Below are 23,218 nucleotides of genomic sequence, written 5' to 3' on the forward strand. Positions count from 1 at the left end.
CCCTAAATTATCCAGTTACCCAAGTGCCTCCAGCTACCCTAAGTTCCCTAAATTACCCCAAGCTAACCAAATTATCCAAAATTACCATAAGTTCCCTAAATTACTCCAAGTTACCCCTATTTATCCCAAGTTTCCCTAAATTACTCCAAGTTAACTAACTTAGATATAGTTACCCCAAGTACAGTAAATTACCACAAGTTCCCTAAATTACAAGTTGCCCTTGTTACCAAAGTTACCCCATATTACTCAAATTACCCGAAGGTACCACATTACGCCGTCATCGCCCATATCTTAACTTTACCAAATATTACCCAAAATTACCCTTTACTACACACATCAAATTATACCCATAATTACTCCTTATTACCCACATGAAATTACGCCATATTACCCAAATGAAATTACCAAATTACCCCAAGAAATTACCCCATGTTACCCCAAATTACTCACATGAAATTACCACATGAATTACACATGTTACCCAAAATTACGCCTTATTACCCCCAAAATAATACTTATTACCCACATCAAAATACCCCATATTACCTACATGAATTACCGAATTACCCTATATGAAATTACTCCATGTTACTCCAAATTACCCACATCAAATTACCCCTTCCCCACATAACATTGTCCTACATTACCCACCTGATTATTATTGCCCCTTTTTACCCACATGAAATTGCCCATATTGCCTACTTGAAATTACTCCAAGTTACCCATATTACCCCAAATTACCTTTTACTGCCCACATGAAATACCCTATTACCAAAAATTACCCCTAATTACCCTCATCAAATTACCCGTATTACCAACACTACCCGTTACCCCAAATTACCCACATGAAATTACCCCATGTTACCCTAAATTACCCTTGTAACCCACATGAAAATACCCCACGTTTCCCCAAATAACCCACATGAAATTACCCCATGTTCCCCAATTACCCCTTGTAACCCACATGAAATTACCCCATGTTACCACAAAATACCCATATGAAATTACCCCATGTTACCCTAAATTACCCCTTGTAACCCACATGAAATTACCCCATGTTGCCCCAAATTACCCCCATGTTACCCTAAATTACCCCTTCTAACCCACATGAAATTACCCCATCTTACCCACATGAAATTACCCATGTTACCCTAAATTACCCCTCGTAAACCACATGAAATTACCCCATGTTACCCCAAATTACCCCTCATAACCCACATGAATTTACCCCATGTTACCCCAAATTACCCACGTTACCCGATATTATACATTAAATTACCCCTTGTAACCCACATGAAATTACCCCATGTTACAACAAATTTGTAATTGTATCAACACGTAATTACCCCATGTTGCCCCAAATTACCCCTATGTTACCCTAAATTACCCCTTCTAACCCACATGAAATTACCCCATCTTACCCACATGAAATCACCCCATGTTACCCTAAATTACCCCTCGTAAACCACATGAAATTACCCCATGTTACCCCAAATTACCCCTCATAACCCACATGAATTTACCCCATGTTACCCCAAATTACCCATGTTACCCGATATTATACCCCCTTGTAACCCACATGAAATTACCCCATGTTACAACAAATTTGTAATTGTATCAACATGTAATTACCCCAAATTACCTCTTGAAACCCACATGAAATTACCCCATGTTACCCGAACTTATATATAAAATTACCCCATGTTACCCCAACTTATATATAAAATTACCCCATGTTACCCAAACTTATATATAAAATTACCCCATGTTACCCAAACTTATATATAAAATTACCCCATGTTACCCAAACTTATATATAAAATTACCCCATGTTACCCAAACTTATATATAAAATTACCCCATGTTACCCAAACTTATATATAAAATTACCCCATGTTACCCAAACTTATATATAAAATTACCCCAACTTATATATATAAAATTACCTCATGTTACCCCAAATTACCCCAACTTATATATAAAATTACCCCAAGTTACCCCAACTTATATATAAAATTACCCCATGTTACCCCAAATTACCCCAACTTATATATAAAATTACCCCAAGTTACCCCAACTTATATATAAAATTACCCCATGTTACCCCAAATTACCCCATGTTACCCCAAATTACCCCATGTTACCCCAACTTATATATAAAATTACCCCAAATTACCCAAATAAAAAATATAAAAAACAAAAAAATTAGAAAAATAAAAAAAAAATTGAAAAAGTCCCGTATAAGTAAAAATGGGGACTTGTACTATGACCAACGCAAACGAGAACCGCAACCGGATCCTCGGCGAACAAATACCTTTAGCGTGTAAAAATGGGGACTTGTACTATGACCAACGCAAACGAGAACCGCAACCGGATCCTCGGCGAACAAATACCTTTAGCGTGTAAAAATGGGGACTTGTACTATGACCAACGCAAACGAGAACCGCAACCGGATCCTCGGCGAACAAATACCTTTAGCGTGTAAAAATGGGGACTTGTACTATGACCAACGCAAACGAGAACCGCAACCGGATCCTCGGCGAACAAATACCTTTAGCGTGTAAAAATGGGGACTTGTACTATGACCAACGCAAACGAGAACCGCAACCGGATCCTCGGCGAACAAATACCTTTAGCGTGTAAAAATGGGGACTTGTACTATGACCAACGCAAACGAGAACCGCAACCGGATCCTCGGCGAACAAATACCTTTAGCGTGTAAAAATGGGGACTTGTACTATGACCAACGCAAACGAGAACCGCAACCGGATCCTCGGCGAACAAATACCTTTAGCGTGTAAAAATGGGGACTTGTACTATGACCAACGCAAACGAGAACCGCAACCGGATCCTCGGCGAACAAATACCTTTAGCGTGTAAAAATGGGGACTTGTACTATGACCAACGCAAACGAGAACCGCAACCGGATCCTCGGCGAACAAATACCTTTAGCGTGTAAAAATGGGGACTTGTACTATGACCAACGCAAACGAGAACCGCAACCGGATCCTCGGCGAACAAATACCTTTAGCGTGTAAAAATGGGGACTTGTACTATGACCAACGCAAACGAGAACCGCAACCGGATCCTCGGCGAACAAATACCTTTAGCGTGTAAAAATGGGGACTTGTACTATGACCAACGCAAACGAGAACCGCAACCGGATCCTCGGCGAACAAATACCTTTAGCGTGTAAAAATGGGGACTTGTACTATGACCAACGCAAACGAGAACCGCAACCGGATCCTCGGCGAACAAATACCTTTAGCGTGTAAAAATGGGGACTTGTACTATGACCAACGCAAACGAGAACCGCAACCGGATCCTCGGCGAACAAATACCTTTAGCGTGTAAAAATGGGGACTTGTACTATGACCAACGCAAACGAGAACCGCAACCGGATCCTCGGCGAACAAATACCTTTAGCGTGTAAAAATGGGGACTTGTACTATGACCAACGCAAACGAGAACCGCAACCGGATCCTCGGCGAACAAATACCTTTAGCGTGTAAAAATGGGGACTTGTACTATGACCAACGCAAACGAGAACCGCAACCGGATCCTCGGCGAACAAATACCTTTAGCGTGTAAAAATGGGGACTTGTACTATGACCAACGCAAACGAGAACCGCAACCGGATCCTCGGCGAACAAATACCTTTAGCGTGTAAAAATGGGGACTTGTACTATGACCAACGCAAACGAGAACCGCAACCGGATCCTCGGCGAACAAATACCTTTAGCGTGTAAAAATGGGGACTTGTACTATGACCAACGCAAACGAGAACCGCAACCGGATCCTCGGCGAACAAATACCTTTAGCGTGTAAAAATGGGGACTTGTACTATGACCAACGCAAACGAGAACCGCAACCGGATCCTCGGCGAACAAATACCTTTAGCGTGTAAAAATGGGGACTTGTACTATGACCAACGCAAACGAGAACCGCAACCGGATCCTCGGCGAACAAATACCTTTAGCGTGTAAAAATGGGGACTTGTACTATGACCAACGCAAACGAGAACCGCAACCGGATCCTCGGCGAACAAATACCTTTAGCGTGTAAAAATGGGGACTTGTACTATGACCAACGCAAACGAGAACCGCAACCGGATCCTCGGCGAACAAATACCTTTAGCGTGTAAAAATGGGGACTTGTACTATGACCAACGCAAACGAGAACCGCAACCGGATCCTCGGCGAACAAATACCTTTAGCGTGTAAAAATGGGGACTTGTACTATGACCAACGCAAACGAGAACCGCAACCGGATCCTCGGCGAACAAATACCTTTAGCGTGTAAAAATGGGGACTTGTACTATGACCAACGCAAACGAGAACCGCAACCGGATCCTCGGCGAACAAATACCTTTAGCGTGTAAAAATGGGGACTTGTACTATGACCAACGCAAACGAGAACCGCAACCGGATCCTCGGCGAACAAATACCTTTAGCGTGTAAAAATGGGGACTTGTACTATGACCAACGCAAACGAGAACCGCAACCGGATCCTCGGCGAACAAATACCTTTAGCGTGTAAAAATGGGGACTTGTACTATGACCAACGCAAACGAGAACCGCAACCGGATCCTCGGCGAACAAATACCTTTAGCGTGTAAAAATGGGGACTTGTACTATGACCAACGCAAACGAGAACCGCAACCGGATCCTCGGCGAACAAATACCTTTAGCGTGTAAAAATGGGGACTTGTACTATGACCAACGCAAACGAGAACCGCAACCGGATCCTCGGCGAACAAATACCTTTAGCGTGTAAAAATGGGGACTTGTACTATGACCAACGCAAACGAGAACCGCAACCGGATCCTCGGCGAACAAATACCTTTAGCGTGTAAAAATGGGGACTTGTACTATGACCAACGCAAACGAGAACCGCAACCGGATCCTCGGCGAACAAATACCTTTAGCGTGTAAAAATGGGGACTTGTACTATGACCAACGCAAACGAGAACCGCAACCGGATCCTCGGCGAACAAATACCTTTAGCGTGTAAAAATGGGGACTTGTACTATGACCAACGCAAACGAGAACCGCAACCGGATCCTCGGCGAACAAATACCTTTAGCGTGTAAAAATGGGGACTTGTACTATGACCAACGCAAACGAGAACCGCAACCGGATCCTCGGCGAACAAATACCTTTAGCGTGTAAAAATGGGGACTTGTACTATGACCAACGCAAACGAGAACCGCAACCGGATCCTCGGCGAACAAATACCTTTAGCGTGTAAAAATGGGGACTTGTACTATGACCAACGCAAACGAGAACCGCAACCGGATCCTCGGCGAACAAATACCTTTAGCGTGTAAAAATGGGGACTTGTACTATGACCAACGCAAACGAGAACCGCAACCGGATCCTCGGCGAACAAATACCTTTAGCGTGTAAAAATGGGGACTTGTACTATGACCAACGCAAACGAGAACCGCAACCGGATCCTCGGCGAACAAATACCTTTAGCGTGTAAAAATGGGGACTTGTACTATGACCAACGCAAACGAGAACCGCAACCGGATCCTCGGCGAACAAATACCTTTAGCGTGTAAAAATGGGGACTTGTACTATGACCAACGCAAACGAGAACCGCAACCGGATCCTCGGCGAACAAATACCTTTAGCGTGTAAAAATGGGGACTTGTACTATGACCAACGCAAACGAGAACCGCAACCGGATCCTCGGCGAACAAATACCTTTAGCGTGTAAAAATGGGGACTTGTACTATGACCAACGCAAACGAGAACCGCAACCGGATCCTCGGCGAACAAATACCTTTAGCGTGTAAAAATGGGGACTTGTACTATGACCAACGCAAACGAGAACCGCAACCGGATCCTCGGCGAACAAATACCTTTAGCGTGTAAAAATGGGGACTTGTACTATGACCAACGCAAACGAGAACCGCAACCGGATCCTCGGCGAACAAATACCTTTAGCGTGTAAAAATGGGGACTTGTACTATGACCAACGCAAACGAGAACCGCAACCGGATCCTCGGCGAACAAATACCTTTAGCGTGTAAAAATGGGGACTTGTACTATGACCAACGCAAACGAGAACCGCAACCGGATCCTCGGCGAACAAATACCTTTAGCGTGTAAAAATGGGGACTTGTACTATGACCAACGCAAACGAGAACCGCAACCGGATCCTCGGCGAACAAATACCTTTAGCGTGTAAAAATGGGGACTTGTACTATGACCAACGCAAACGAGAACCGCAACCGGATCCTCGGCGAACAAATACCTTTAGCGTGTAAAAATGGGGACTTGTACTATGACCAACGCAAACGAGAACCGCAACCGGATCCTCGGCGAACAAATACCTTTAGCGTGTAAAAATGGGGACTTGTACTATGACCAACGCAAACGAGAACCGCAACCGGATCCTCGGCGAACAAATACCTTTAGCGTGTAAAAATGGGGACTTGTACTATGACCAACGCAAACGAGAACCGCAACCGGATCCTCGGCGAACAAATACCTTTAGCGTGTAAAAATGGGGACTTGTACTATGACCAACGCAAACGAGAACCGCAACCGGATCCTCGGCGAACAAATACCTTTAGCGTGTAAAAATGGGGACTTGTACTATGACCAACGCAAACGAGAACCGCAACCGGATCCTCGGCGAACAAATACCTTTAGCGTGTAAAAATGGGGACTTGTACTATGACCAACGCAAACGAGAACCGCAACCGGATCCTCGGCGAACAAATACCTTTAGCGTGTAAAAATGGGGACTTGTACTATGACCAACGCAAACGAGAACCGCAACCGGATCCTCGGCGAACAAATACCTTTAGCGTGTAAAAATGGGGACTTGTACTATGACCAACGCAAACGAGAACCGCAACCGGATCCTCGGCGAACAAATACCTTTAGCGTGTAAAAATGGGGACTTGTACTATGACCAACGCAAACGAGAACCGCAACCGGATCCTCGGCGAACAAATACCTTTAGCGTGTAAAAATGGGGACTTGTACTATGACCAACGCAAACGAGAACCGCAACCGGATCCTCGGCGAACAAATACCTTTAGCGTGTAAAAATGGGGACTTGTACTATGACCAACGCAAACGAGAACCGCAACCGGATCCTCGGCGAACAAATACCTTTAGCGTGTAAAAATGGGGACTTGTACTATGACCAACGCAAACGAGAACCGCAACCGGATCCTCGGCGAACAAATACCTTTAGCGTGTAAAAATGGGGACTTGTACTATGACCAACGCAAACGAGAACCGCAACCGGATCCTCGGCGAACAAATACCTTTAGCGTGTAAAAATGGGGACTTGTACTATGACCAACGCAAACGAGAACCGCAACCGGATCCTCGGCGAACAAATACCTTTAGCGTGTAAAAATGGGGACTTGTACTATGACCAACGCAAACGAGAACCGCAACCGGATCCTCGGCGAACAAATACCTTTAGCGTGTAAAAATGGGGACTTGTACTATGACCAACGCAAACGAGAACCGCAACCGGATCCTCGGCGAACAAATACCTTTAGCGTGTAAAAATGGGGACTTGTACTATGACCAACGCAAACGAGAACCGCAACCGGATCCTCGGCGAACAAATACCTTTAGCGTGTAAAAATGGGGACTTGTACTATGACCAACGCAAACGAGAACCGCAACCGGATCCTCGGCGAACAAATACCTTTAGCGTGTAAAAATGGGGACTTAGACTATTACTAAACTTGCACCTTGCACCTTGCACCTTGCACCTTGCACCTTGCACCTTGCACCTTGCACCTTGCACCTTGCACCTTGCACCTTGCACCTTGCACCTTGCACCTTGCACCTTGCACCTTGCACCTTGCACCTTGCACCTTGCACCTTGCACCTTGCACCTTGCACCTTGCACCTTGCACCTTGCACCTTGCACCTTGCACCTTGCACCTTGCACCTTGCACCTTGCACCTTGCACCTTGCACCTTGCACCTTGCACCTTGCACCTTGCACCTTGCACCTTGCACCTTGCACCTTGCACCTTGCACCTTGCACCTTGCACCTTGCACCTTGCACCTTGCACCTTGCACCTTGCACCTTGCACCTTGCACCTTGCACCTTGCACCTTGCACCTTGCACCTTGCACCTTGCACCTTGCACCTTGCACCTTGCACCTTGCACCTTGCACCTTGCACCTTGCACCTTGCACCTTGCACCTTGCACCTTGCACCTTGCACCTTGCACCTTGCACCTTGCACCTTGCACCTTGCACCTTGCACCTTGCACCTTGCACCTTGCACCTTGCACCTTGCACCTTGCACCTTGCACCTTGCACCTTGCACCTTGCACCTTGCACCTTGCACCTTGCACCTTGCACCTTGCACCTTGCACCTTGCACCTTGCACCTTGCACCTTGCACCTTGCACCTTGCACCTTGCACCTTGCACCTTGCACCTTGCACCTTGCACCTTGCACCTTGCACCTTGCACCTTGCACCTTGCACCTTGCACCTTGCACCTTGCACCTTGCACCTTGCACCTTGCACCTTGCACCTTGCACCTTGCACCTTGCACCTTGCACCTTGCACCTTGCACCTTGCACCTTGCACCTTGCACCTTGCACCTTGCACCTTGCACCTTGCACCTTGCACCTTGCACCTTGCACCTTGCACCTTGCACCTTGCACCTTGCACCTTGCACCTTGCACCTTGCACCTTGCACCTTGCACCTTGCACCTTGCACCTTGCACCTTGCACCTTGCACCTTGCACCTTGCACCTTGCACCTTGCACCTTGCACCTTGCACCTTGCACCTTGCACCTTGCACCTTGCACCTTGCACCTTGCACCTTGCACCTTGCACCTTGCACCTTGCACCTTGCACCTTGCACCTTGCACCTTGCACCTTGCACCTTGCACCTTGCACCTTGCACCTTGCACCTTGCACCTTGCACCTTGCACCTTGCACCTTGCACCTTGCACCTTGCACCTTGCACCTTGCACCTTGCACCTTGCACCTTGCACCTTGCACCTTGCACCTTGCACCTTGCACCTTGCACCTTGCACCTTGCACCTTGCACCTTGCACCTTGCACCTTGCACCTTGCACCTTGCACCTTGCACCTTGCACCTTGCACCTTGCACCTTGCACCTTGCACCTTGCACCTTGCACCTTGCACCTTGCACCTTGCACCTTGCACCTTGCACCTTGCACCTTGCACCTTGCACCTTGCACCTTGCACCTTGCACCTTGCACCTTGCACCTTGCACCTTGCACCTTGCACCTTGCACCTTGCACCTTGCACCTTGCACCTTGCACCTTGCACCTTGCACCTTGCACCTTGCACCTTGCACCTTGCACCTTGCACCTTGCACCTTGCACCTTGCACCTTGCACCTTGCACCTTGCACCTTGCACCTTGCACCTTGCACCTTGCACCTTGCACCTTGCACCTTGCACCTTGCACCTTGCACCTTGCACCTTGCACCTTGCACCTTGCACCTTGCACCTTGCACCTTGCACCTTGCACCTTGCACCTTGCACCTTGCACCTTGCACCTTGCACCTTGCACCTTGCACCTTGCACCTTGCACCTTGCACCTTGCACCTTGCACCTTGCACCTTGCACCTTGCACCTTGCACCTTGCACCTTGCACCTTGCACCTTGCACCTTGCACCTTGCACCTTGCACCTTGCACCTTGCACCTTGCACCTTGCACCTTGCACCTTGCACCTTGCACCTTGCACCTTGCACCTTGCACCTTGCACCTTGCACCTTGCACCTTGCACCTTGCACCTTGCACCTTGCACCTTGCACCTTGCACCTTGCACCTTGCACCTTGCACCTTGCACCTTGCACCTTGCACCTTGCACCTTGCACCTTGCACCTTGCACCTTGCACCTTGCACCTTGCACCTTGCACCTTGCACCTTGCACCTTGCACCTTGCACCTTGCACCTTGCACCTTGCACCTTGCACCTTGCACCTTGCACCTTGCACCTTGCACCTTGCACCTTGCACCTTGCACCTTGCACCTTGCACCTTGCACCTTGCACCTTGCACCTTGCACCTTGCACCTTGCACCTTGCACCTTGCACCTTGCACCTTGCACCTTGCACCTTGCACCTTGCACCTTGCACCTTGCACCTTGCACCTTGCACCTTGCACCTTGCACCTTGCACCTTGCACCTTGCACCTTGCACCTTGCACCTTGCACCTTGCACCTTGCACCTTGCACCTTGCACCTTGCACCTTGCACCTTGCACCTTGCACCTTGCACCTTGCACCTTGCACCTTGCACCTTGCACCTTGCACCTTGCACCTTGCACCTTGCACCTTGCACCTTGCACCTTGCACCTTGCACCTTGCACCTTGCACCTTGCACCTTGCACCTTGCACCTTGCACCTTGCACCTTGCACCTTGCACCTTGCACCTTGCACCTTGCACCTTGCACCTTGCACCTTGCACCTTGCACCTTGCACCTTGCACCTTGCACCTTGCACCTTGCACCTTGCACCTTGCACCTTGCACCTTGCACCTTGCACCTTGCACCTTGCACCTTGCACCTTGCACCTTGCACCTTGCACCTTGCACCTTGCACCTTGCACCTTGCACCTTGCACCTTGCACCTTGCACCTTGCACCTTGCACCTTGCACCTTGCACCTTGCACCTTGCACCTTGCACCTTGCACCTTGCACCTTGCACCTTGCACCTTGCACCTTGCACCTTGCACCTTGCACCTTGCACCTTGCACCTTGCACCTTGCACCTTGCACCTTGCACCTTGCACCTTGCACCTTGCACCTTGCACCTTGCACCTTGCACCTTGCACCTTGCACCTTGCACCTTGCACCTTGCACCTTGCACCTTGCACCTTGCACCTTGCACCTTGCACCTTGCACCTTGCACCTTGCACCTTGCACCTTGCACCTTGCACCTTGCACCTTGCACCTTGCACCTTGCACTTTGCACTTTGCACTTTGCACTTTGCACTTTGCACTTTGCACTTTGCACTTTGCACTTTGCACTTTGCACTTTGCACTTTGCACTTTGCACTTTGCACTTTGCACTTTGCACTTTGCACTTTGCACTTTGCACTTTGCACTTTGCACTTTGCACTTTGCACTTTGCACTTTGCACTTTGCACTTTGCACTTTGCACTTTGCACTTTGCACTTTGCACTTTGCACTTTGCACTTTGCACTTTGCACTTTGCACTTTGCACTTTGCACTTTGCACTTTGCACTTTGCACTTTGCACTTTGCACTTTGCACTTTGCACTTTGCACTTTGCACTTTGCACTTTGCACTTTGCACTTTGCACTTTGCACTTTGCACTTTGCACTTTGCACTTTGCACTTTGCACTTTGCACTTTGCACTTTGCACTTTGCACTTTGCACTTTGCACTTTGCACTTTGCACTTTGCACTTTGCACTTTGCACTTTGCACTTTGCACTTTGCACTTTGCACTTTGCACTTTGCACTTTGCACTTTGCACTTTGCACTTTGCACTTTGCACTTTGCACTTTGCACTTTGCACTTTGCACTTTGCACTTTGCACTTTGCACTTTGCACTTTGCACTTTGCACTTTGCACTTTGCACTTTGCACTTTGCACTTTGCACTTTGCACTTTGCACTTTGCACTTTGCACTTTGCACTTTGCACTTTGCACTTTGCACTTTGCACTTTGCACTTTGCACTTTGCACTTTGCACTTTGCACTTTGCACTTTGCACTTTGCACTTTGCACTTTGCACTTTGCACTTTGCACTTTGCACTTTGCACTTTGCACTTTGCACTTTGCACTTTGCACTTTGCACTTTGCACTTTGCACTTTGCACTTTGCACTTTGCACTTTGCACTTTGCACTTTGCACTTTGCACTTTGCACTTTGCACTTTGCACTTTGCACTTTGCACTTTGCACTTTGCACTTTGCACTTTGCACTTTGCACTTTGCACTTTGCACTTTGCACTTTGCACTTTGCACTTTGCACTTTGCACTTTGCACTTTGCACTTTGCACTTTGCACTTTGCACTTTGCACTTTGCACTTTGCACTTTGCACTTTGCACTTTGCACTTTGCACTTTGCACTTTGCACTTTGCACTTTGCACTTTGCACTTTGCACTTTGCACTTTGCACTTTGCACTTTGCACTTTGCACTTTGCACTTTGCACTTTGCACTTTGCACTTTGCACTTTGCACTTTGCACTTTGCACTTTGCACTTTGCACTTTGCACTTTGCACTTTGCACTTTGCACTTTGCACTTTGCACTTTGCACTTTGCACTTTGCACTTTGCACTTTGCACTTTGCACTTTGCACTTTGCACTTTGCACTTTGCACTTTGCACTTTGCACTTTGCACTTTGCACTTTGCACTTTGCACTTTGCACTTTGCACTTTGCACTTTGCACTTTGCACTTTGCACTTTGCACTTTGCACTTTGCACTTTGCACTTTGCACTTTGCACTTTGCACTTTGCACTTTGCACTTTGCACTTTGCACTTTGCACTTTGCACTTTGCACTTTGCACTTTGCACTTTGCACTTTGCACTTTGCACTTTGCACTTTGCACTTTGCACTTTGCACTTTGCACTTTGCACTTTGCACTTTGCACTTTGCACTTTGCACTTTGCACTTTGCACTTTGCACTTTGCACTTTGCACTTTGCACTTTGCACTTTGCACTTTGCACTTTGCACTTTGCACTTTGCACTTTGCACTTTGCACTTTGCACTTTGCACTTTGCACTTTGCACTTTGCACTTTGCACTTTGCACTTTGCACTTTGCACTTTGCACTTTGCACTTTGCACTTTGCACTTTGCACTTTGCACTTTGCACTTTGCACTTTGCACTTTGCACTTTGCACTTTGCACTTTGCACTTTGCACTTTGCACTTTGCACTTTGCACTTTGCACTTTGCACTTTGCACTTTGCACTTTGCACTTTGCACTTTGCACTTTGCACTTTGCACTTTGCACTTTGCACTTTGCACTTTGCACTTTGCACTTTGCACTTTGCACTTTGCACTTTGCACTTTGCACTTTGCACTTTGCACTTTGCACTTTGCACTTTGCACTTTGCACTTTGCACTTTGCACTTTGCACTTTGCACTTTGCACTTTGCACTTTGCACTTTGCACTTTGCACTTTGCACTTTGCACTTTGCACTTTGCACTTTGCACTTTGCACTTTGCACTTTGCACTTTGCACTTTGCACTTTGCACTTTGCACTTTGCACTTTGCACTTTGCACTTTGCACTTTGCACTTTGCACTTTGCACTTTGCACTTTGCACTTTGCACTTTGCACTTTGCACTTTGCACTTTGCACTTTGCACTTTGCACTTCGCACTTCGCACTTCGCACTTCGCACTTCGCACTTCGCACTTCGCACTTCGCACTTCGCACTTCGCACTTCGCACTTCGCACTTCGCACTTCGCACTTCGCACTTCGCACTTCGCACTTCGCACTTCGCACTTCGCACTTCGCACTTCGCACTTCGCACTTCGCACTTCGCACTTCGCACTTCGCACTTCGCACTTCGCACTTCGCACTTCGCACTTCGCACTTCGCACTTCGCACTTCGCACTTCGCACTTCGCACTTCGCACTTCGCACTTCGCACTTCGCACTTCGCACTTCGCACTTCGCACTTCGCACTTCGCACTTCGCACTTCGCACTTCGCACTTCGCACTTCGCACTTCGCACTTCGCACTTCGCACTTCGCACTTCGCACTTCGCACTTCGCACTTCGCACTTCGCACTTCGCACTTCGCACTTCGCACTTCGCACTTCGCACTTCGCACTTCGCACTTCGCACTTCGCACTTCGCACTTCGCACTTCGCACTTCGCACTTCGCACTTCGCACTTCGCACTTCGCACTTCGCACTTCGCACTTCGCACTTCGCACTTCGCACTTCGCACTTCGCACTTCGCACTTCGCACTTCGCACTTCGCACTTCGCACTTCGCACTTCGCACTTCGCACTTCGCACTTCGCACATTAGTAAAGAATTTTGTGCATACACAATTGATCCATCTAAACCATAGTACAGTAACATATACAATACATAGCAGATGAATTCAATTTACAACCACACTTCCATTAAGCTATACAAATTTCTATATAATCATAATTCATCAGTTCAACCAGATTGCTATACCATATACAGCATACTCAATTCATCAATTCAGTTAGACTGCTATTCAAATTGCAGCATATGCAATTCATCAGTAGAGCCATACACTATTTATTTTAAAATCATATACAATTCATCAGCCAAACTATACACACATATACAACACATACTAAACAAATTAATTCAATTTACAAACATATTACCGTTAATCTATACAAAATTGTACAATTCATATCAAGTAGATTAATTCAATTTATACGCTAAAACAATTCATCAGTTTAGCTACACAGTTTAATATTCAATTTACAGCATTTATGCTTAACAAAAATATATAATTATAATAAACAGACTGCCAATATAAAAACATTTTAGTTTAACTATATAAAATTGTACATTTCGTTCCAAGTACAACTCAATTCACACGCATAAAAATTTATCATCTGTGTAGAAGTTGTGAGCATCTAGAAATTTGGTTAATTCTTTCCTAAACCTTTTCTCATGGTTCTTCAAATCTTTAAGATAATTAGGCAATGCATTGAAGACAGTAACACATAAATGACACACTCCTTTTTTATAATAGCTTAGACTAACAGAGTGTAGATGAAGATCTGATTTATATCTTCTATTAAAATAATTAATGTCTTGATTAGTACAGTACTGAATTTATCTTGGGTCTTAATATACAGCATCATTAGAGAAAGAATGTATTCACAAGGTCAAGATTTCTAAATTTTGGAAAATATTTTTACATGATGTCCTTTTACGCAAACCACCCATTATTCTTATAGCTTCCTTTTGTAAAACAAAAACGTGTTTAGCTTCAGAAGAGTTTAGCTTCAGTATATTAATCCACATTTCATTACAGAGTGAAAATATGCAAAGTATGACATTTTAAGTTACTTTATATCACCAATAGCAGATAAGGATCTTAATGCATAACACGAAGATCTCAATTTACGAGTAATACATTCTATATGCGTTTTCCAATTCAAGTCATTATCCAATTCTAAACCAAGAAACTTTGTGCTTATAGATTCTTTGAGATGAGTTCCATTTAATCGAATACCGGTACTATAGGAAAGCCAATGGTGCCTCGTGCCTTTCTAGGATGGGTGTTCACAAAAAAAATTAGTAATGAACACACTGATATATTCTCGTACAGCTGAGTCACACGTCAGAGATAAACCAGTTCTAATATGCATGTACCAAATCTACTCATATAAACCATTAAACAAAAGTAGAGTAAAATTAATTCATAGGACTCACCTTCACTGCTGTTGTAGATGGTGTTGAAGATCTAGATTTATTTGTAGAGAAATCTCCATGCGCCTAGTTTTGAGAGATGCAAATTTATCAATAACTTTATTATTGAAGTCTCTAATGTAGTTAAAAAGTTTTTTTCCACTGCCAACATAGCCAATGTACTTAATCGGTCTTGTCATGTTGTGGAGGAATATTTGAATCTTCTTTTAATTTAACACACAATTTCACACACATCCCTCTCCAAACTTCAAGTGTTGCTGTTTCAACTTTCAATACGCATTACACACCATTGCAGCTTGTATTTTCCTTACTTTTCTGAACAAAAGACAACAGAATCAGCTCCCACACGTAACGGTATTTTGAAAAGAAACAGTAAAGAGAAAAAAACTAGGAAAGAGGGAGAAAGGAACAGGATGCCAGACCCAAGGGAGATGGAGCATCTCTGTTTCTCTTTCACTAGCACGTTCAGACCTGTGCAAGCAGAGCTATTGTAACCATTGTAACAAATCAGAAAATATTCTCGCCTCAGGCTATTTCACCCTGCTAGAGAAAAATTGTGTTAGCTGCTGTCAACCTGTTCAATGAAGATTTAAAGACACACGATCGGGACATTCTCTCAAGACGAAAAATGTAGGAACGTCATTGCACATTGGAAAGTAATAGATGTAATAATATTAATCAGTAATATGTATGATTATTGTTAATTTTTAAGGTGTTCACGTGCTCCTGCGCTCATTTAGACGAACCGCCACTGATGGAAACCTGAGCACTAGTGTGTGTACTAAATTTGACTGCACTGCTTTTATCAACATTAAGTGCTACTTTATTTGCATGGACTTGAAATAATCACACTTGTATCATCTGGAAATAAAATTACATGGGATAAATTGTTTATGGTCAACGCTAAATCTTTAATATAAACTACAAACAATGGACCTAAAATTGATCCCTGCAGAACACCATGTTTAATACTTCTAAATTCTCAAAAAGTTACTTTCTGCTATTTACTACATTTATTTCTACTTTTGTTTTCTATTCCATAAGTACAATGTAAACTGAGAAGGAGGTACGAAGCGGTACGATCATCCACTCCTCTATATTTCTTATAATGGCTGTTATCGCCAGGTAGACGGTACATTGGAAGATTGGATGTGCGCAGTGGAAGACTTTTAGAAATAAATAGTGTGAATTTGTATAACAGATATAATTAACAATAATGAATAACAATATACAAGAATGGTAAATGAAATAAGAAAGAAATATGAAATAAGCGAATGAAAATAACACAAGTTAATCTGAACTAGTATCACAACGATATCTGAATCGTGAAAGTATTACTAGACTGGGCAAACATACTTATAGGTCATAATACAATCTAATATAGCCATCTCACAATAATCAATGACTGATCTATTAACCATCTAGTCATGAAAACACACTCTGAATATATATAATAACCATCTAGATATGAATCTCAAGACAACGCCCAGTCAGTATACTAACTCAATACATGACCCATTCAATCACAGATACCATACAATCTCACTAACCAAACTGAACATATATATAAACTCAATAACACAAAAACTTTACCCAGTATAAGGCATCACATAACTGATCACTATACATTACCAATTCCAAATACACCTCGCATGAACTGTGCAGATTGCACTGACACAAAATCTCTGTACTTTACAATAAAAATGCCCAAGAGAGAGAGAGAGAGATATACACGTAATATAAGTAACAGACGATAATTTCAAATGTCAATGATCGTTTAAATAGCAACGGAAACTCAATGTACTCGATTCCTGAAATAGCGTCAATGGGAACCAATAAATCAAAATGCAGTAGGGAAAATACTAGAACAATAATATGAGGCCCATACTATTCTAGTTCATTACAACGTCAAATGGAACGTAACCCAAAGATCGTAATCGCTGCTCTATCACACAAACCGTCTTGGAACATCAAAACATCACATATCAAGACATATCTCATCACGTAATCCCCAATCATCAAACCTCACATATCAACTTATACTTCCTCACGTGATCCCCAATACAATATACCTAAAATATATATATATATATATATATATATATATATATGTCACTCGACGCAATCACAATTACTTGCCCCCAAGACGTATCACTAGCAAGCGATATTTCAAAGTACGATCCACTACAATCTCTCAAATACATACAATCGAAGATAAAAAATATCACGACGCAAATTTACCTACTCCACTGATACAAATCTGACACAAGTTGTAAGCACGCTAAATGACAAGATATACATCTGAAATAAAGTTCTATATAATGCGTAAATATACAAAAGAAATATAGTGACGCACTGTTCTCGAACAATCTATCACGATAAACTTAAGTTACGAGAATTGAAAACAGTTCGAGCTCCACTTGTCGAGTACACGTCAATTGCCTGAATGAAACTATCAATGCGGGTTGCAACTCCTGAGTACTGTTACCCATACGGCTTCAAACTGCTAAGTGATGTTATGTCTACGACATCCAAGTCCCGAGTGATGTTATCTCTACGGCGTACGAATCTTGATTGATGTTATCTATAACTGCCCGTGACCAAGTAAACTCACTCTCCTTCTCCCCTCGTGAGACGTAATCAACCGGCCAATAGGATAATTTGGAAAAGAAAATGAAAGGATTCGTAGCGCTATCTATAATATAACGTCTGAGAGCGCTCTGACGGACGAAGTGACGTACTAGGTGAACAGCTACGGTGCCTGGCACGGCTCAAAACCAACCCAACGTCTCATCTTTAATACCATAAAACTTCATTTTTTTTTATTCATATATTACGGTCTACACAATCAAATGCTTCACCCAAGCCACAAAAAATCCCACCAGCATGTAGTTTCGAATTTAATGAATTTAGTATTTCATCCGCCAAACTAAAAGCAGCATTCTCTGTTCATTTTTCTTTTCTAAATCCAAACTGTTCTAAACCTAATATACTGTTGAACTCCAGGTAATGATATAACCTATTATACATAACTTTCTCAAACACTTTTGAGAATGTTGTTAATAATGATATGGATCGATAATTAGCAACGCTACATTTATCTCCCTTCTTCTATATTGCTTTTACTATTCAATATTTGAGTCTTTCTGGAAAAATATCACCTTGCATTGACAAACTGCATAGATAGCTTAACGAAGGGAATATTATTTCAGAACAAGCTTTCAGAACTTTACTTCGGATTTCATCATATCCAGAGGAATATTTTGTTTTTAGTTGTTTTATCACATGCATGATTTCTGCTGCGTTACTGGGAATAAATTTGAGACCTAAAAATTCAGTGTTAAATGCATCAGGTACGTAATCAATTACAGCATCTTCTGCATAATCTTGAATGTTTCAGTTCTCAATAATATTTAAATAGAAGTCGTTAAAATGATTTGCAATTGATTTTGGTGTTATCTATTTTATAATTATTGATTTTAATACAAGTAATATTTTCATTCTTTGCATATCGATTAGTTTCATTCTTTGCATATCGATTAGTTTCAATCTTATTATCTCAATTTTGTATTTTTTCATTCAGACATTTTCTTTCCTTCTTTTATAACTTTTGACAAAGTTTTACAGTAATTCTTATAGTAATTAACAACATGAGGATCATCACTATTCCTACTCATTAAATATGGATTCCTTTTGTAACACATGATATTTCAATTCCCAAATCGCACTTCGCACTTCTCTAAATATTTCCTGGTCCGATTACCTTCATTTCTTGAATTTTCATTACCACCGTGAAAGCCATACAATCTCTTATAATTTTACATTCAATGTTATGTACTCATTCTAAAAGAGCATAAACCTCTGTAGGTAATAATAATGCATTATATATCTCCAACTAGGTAGTCATTGAAATATTTCTCTGGCTTAGGATTTGCAGTTCGAAGATTGTACGATTACCTTTTCTATTTTCTAAATATAAACATTTACATAGGGATAACAAATTTTACAGGAGAAAAAGTTCGTCCAAAGGGCTGGACTCTGGAAGAGTACCCAAAACGCTCATTGCATTTCCGCGTTGAATAGCAATACTTAAGCGTTCACGCAAATAAGTAGTGCAACGGCGATCACCAGTAATGGAGATCAAAATTTGGCCGATTCGAGATACCAAAACTTTAGCGTCATGATTCCAAGGACCGAAGGTCTCCACAGCAAATGGGACAAAGATATAATTGTCTAAAAGATGAGCGTATTTGACTTTCTTCTTTACGGCTAATTCAGCAGCAGATGCTGCGCGTCTGGAGGTATTCGGTAAGTGAGATGGAGCTAGAGTGTCAACGCAAGTGAAGTCCCAAATTAAAGATTTTCCTCTAGACCATGGAATTAAGGTCACACCATCGGGCCGTTTACCATCTGCGCGACTAATACCTGGTGGTTCCAATGGAGACTGGATGCCACAAGAAGTCAGAGATCTTTTAATGATATCATTGAGTGATTTATGTCTGGGAATGCGACCCTTGCTCCTCGCACAGCTGAGTGCATGATGACCGTAAATATCAGCAATTCCCCCGCAAATACATTGGTGTGGCTGGCAGAGTTTACAACCAAGGCGTAAAGCTATTGCGATTTTAAAAGATGTACTATCTATTAGGGTGCCGATGTGAGGAGAAGGTAATGCGTGTAACCAAGCTCCAGACTCACTCTCTTGAAGAGCTAGGAGACGTGCAATGTCTTGTTCGGATGTGAAAGAAGAACGGAGTGTATCTAAAATTTTTTGGGAAAAGATAACGTCCCACTGTTTTTGAAATTCAGGATGGGCAGGAGGATGAGTGGTTTGTGAGGAAGTATACCAACTTGTCAGAGCATCGCGCACATGGCAGATTTCAGCTGCATCACTATATGTAGGTTGAGTTTTATCTCACAATTTTGTTCCAAAATTGTTTTAACAGAATTCATGTAGTTGTGCATCAAATGCGTATTAAAAATAGACGTCACCAGTTATCTTTTTCGTCCACTTCTCTTACCGAAGTCCATACTCAAAGAATTCTTCCTTATGCTCCTTGAGAGAAAACACAACTGTATAACATTCCAATTTTTTTTTTACAAAACCCTTTAGAGCTCACAAAAGGGACAACCACAGAACTCGTATATGCCTTAATATTGTTCAATATTCTTGTTCAACAAATTAAAAAAAAAAGTACTCACTTCATTTCTTTTCTTACTAGAAGACGAAAACTCGTTATAAACTTTTAACACTAAGACACTCGACAATAAATGTCATCACTTTCCTTGCATTTTTGGCCATGTTATGAATAAAGCGACCATTACAATTCACTTCACTTATGTTATCATTTTAAGATTCGAAATTCTCAAAAACTCACTGCACAGTGCTAAGTGTTAAGTCCTAGGTGTTTTCCGTAGTTGACTGCTCCATCGTCTGCACCAAAACTTGATATATTACAAACTTTCAAAGCATCTCCATGTAAAATACTCTACATTTCAGTTTCTCAAAAATACCGTCAGCTGTTTCATTCCAATCAACACAAAAGCTGAGTAATTTTTTTTTCCAACTCCACTAATATCAACAATATTTATTCACTCGAAAGCACTTAATACTGTCTTTATTTGACCCATCCGTCGAAACACAGAAAAAAGTGTAATCTTGTCATTCTCTAATAATTCTACACAATGAGAAGCCAATACATTTTCAACAAGCATCTCACATTTTGTACGTTCACAGTGAACTTTTCGACTTCTCTTCCAATCTTTGAAAATGCCACTCACTAAATGCTACAACCAGGAGAAATATCTATGGTTATGCATTACTGCATGATATGCAAACGACAACTCAGCCAGCTGTAACTTCACTTTCAACACTGGATCTATTTATATCACTTCATGCAACACAAACTATATTTGTCTCTTTGTAAATGTTTTCTCACCATCCCAATAGTCTTTACTGAATTTTCAAGACGTAAGCGCAAGTCAAGCCAACATAAATTGCATAGATACAAGACAGAAATTGGTTATTAAATTGTATTGTTTTCAAATTATCAATGATATATAAATTAGTTATACTTATTTTGTGTATTAATATTTTCTTCTCAACTATTAATAAATTTTGATAACAAAAATTACTTACTCAATTTTCACACCACTCCGCAACAATGAAACACTAACTGCAGTGACTTGATTTCTTAGAAACAGAAACACGAACCCACTGTTGGTCGCTCTTCCGTTTGTAAATATGAACATTTATCAAGATTACGAACTGTACAGTTTTAAAGAAAAAGAAAATAGATATTACCAATATTATTGCATATACAGGGACATCATTTTATTTTTACTTCAATTTTTATTGTACCTGAGTTTTTGAATGTACTTCACTCCCACCCCCTCTACTAGTAAACTTCTGTTTTTCACATAGAACCAAGCGTATACAAAGTCGCCCTTACGGTCATAGTAAACACAAACAGTACTGAGTTAGTGAGTATAGTACGTTCCAGAAATATGTTCGCTTTCAATATTGAATCATATTCTCGCACAGGTACTGTCGTCCGTTTGCCTATGTCGCATCCCGATTTCTCCCATCCACTTCTTCCCGTCCCTTTGTGGCTGGCCTGTCTTAGCTCTTTTCTGAAAACATTAATTTCTCTTAGGAATTAGACGTCTACGTAATATTATACAACTGTTTAAAATAACTTAAATAAAAGGACCTCGTTAAGTAATTAACTGTCACGTGATTTCCCCCTTTTCTACGACCCTGCGACAAAACCACTTGGACGGACAGTAGATAGCATGTCTGAGTAATTTTATCTTTTCGGATCGGGCAGAAGTGAAGATTGAATTTACAGTACGTAAGGTACTCTTTTATAGATTAGGTACAGAATTATTTCATCATGAGTTACTAGTACGAAGGACGAAACTGGCAATTGTAATTAGATGCAATTGTCTATAGTGCGATAATATGCACAGAAGAACTGAAGCCTGTATATAAATGAACGGCCACTATTTTCAAAAATATGTTTAAATATTCATATTATGATTATTTTTCAATTTATTTTTTTTCTCTATATTGTACGCTAATGTAGACAGTATAATATACACTGCATAATAAATACGCTTGCATGGATAACTCAGTTCGTGAATAATAACACTCATTGTTAATACAGTACTGTATTTTGATTAAACAAAAAGCTAATGAAAATTATCGAACTCAAAATCGCGATATTTCCTAGTTTACGTAAATGGATGAACTACTTTTCTTCCCTCCTATACCTAGTAGAGTGATTTGTTTGTGTTTTACGCCAGTATCATCGAACTACAGTCGCGGAAGGGGATAGCAAACTGTGTTTCCGGTTCTCTAAAGGTATAGCCAGGTTAATATTAAAAATGTTAGTAAAAGTAAAATGATGTCCCTGTATTATTTGACGTAAAGCCTTATGACTCAATAATAAAACTCTGCTTGTAACCTAAAAACAGAAAAGTAGGTACATATGCACGTCCTATCATACTCGTGTCTGGACACGGAACAGTTACGAAACAGTACTCACGATCACAATAAAATTTTGTTCGCATGGAGTGTGACTCATTGTCGAGCTTCTGAATACGAAACTAGAAAACATCAAAATATAAATAAATCAATAGGCCTATATCCTTATAGCATTCTAACAACAATAATAATAATAATAATAATAATAATAATAATAATAATAATAATAATAATAATAATAATCAGAGGCGGCCCATCCTTATGTGCTACAGTGCTACAGCACAATGATAATTTTTGCTCAAATAATGTATTTGCAATACCACCATAGTATCCGATCTGCCATTTGACAATTT

General features: G+C 42.3%; 1 protein-coding gene across 1 annotated transcript in view; it reads right to left on the reverse strand.

The window, feature by feature from the left end:
- LOC138715350 (zinc metalloproteinase nas-5-like) overlaps positions 1-23,218 on the reverse strand; it is a 201,066-nt gene that overhangs the window by 58,686 nt on the left and 119,162 nt on the right. The window lies entirely within an intron of this gene.

The sequence above is a fragment of the Periplaneta americana genome, chromosome 1, assembly GCF_040183065.1.
Source record: "Periplaneta americana isolate PAMFEO1 chromosome 1, P.americana_PAMFEO1_priV1, whole genome shotgun sequence".
NCBI classification, from domain to species: Eukaryota; Metazoa; Arthropoda; class Insecta; order Blattodea; family Blattidae; genus Periplaneta; species Periplaneta americana.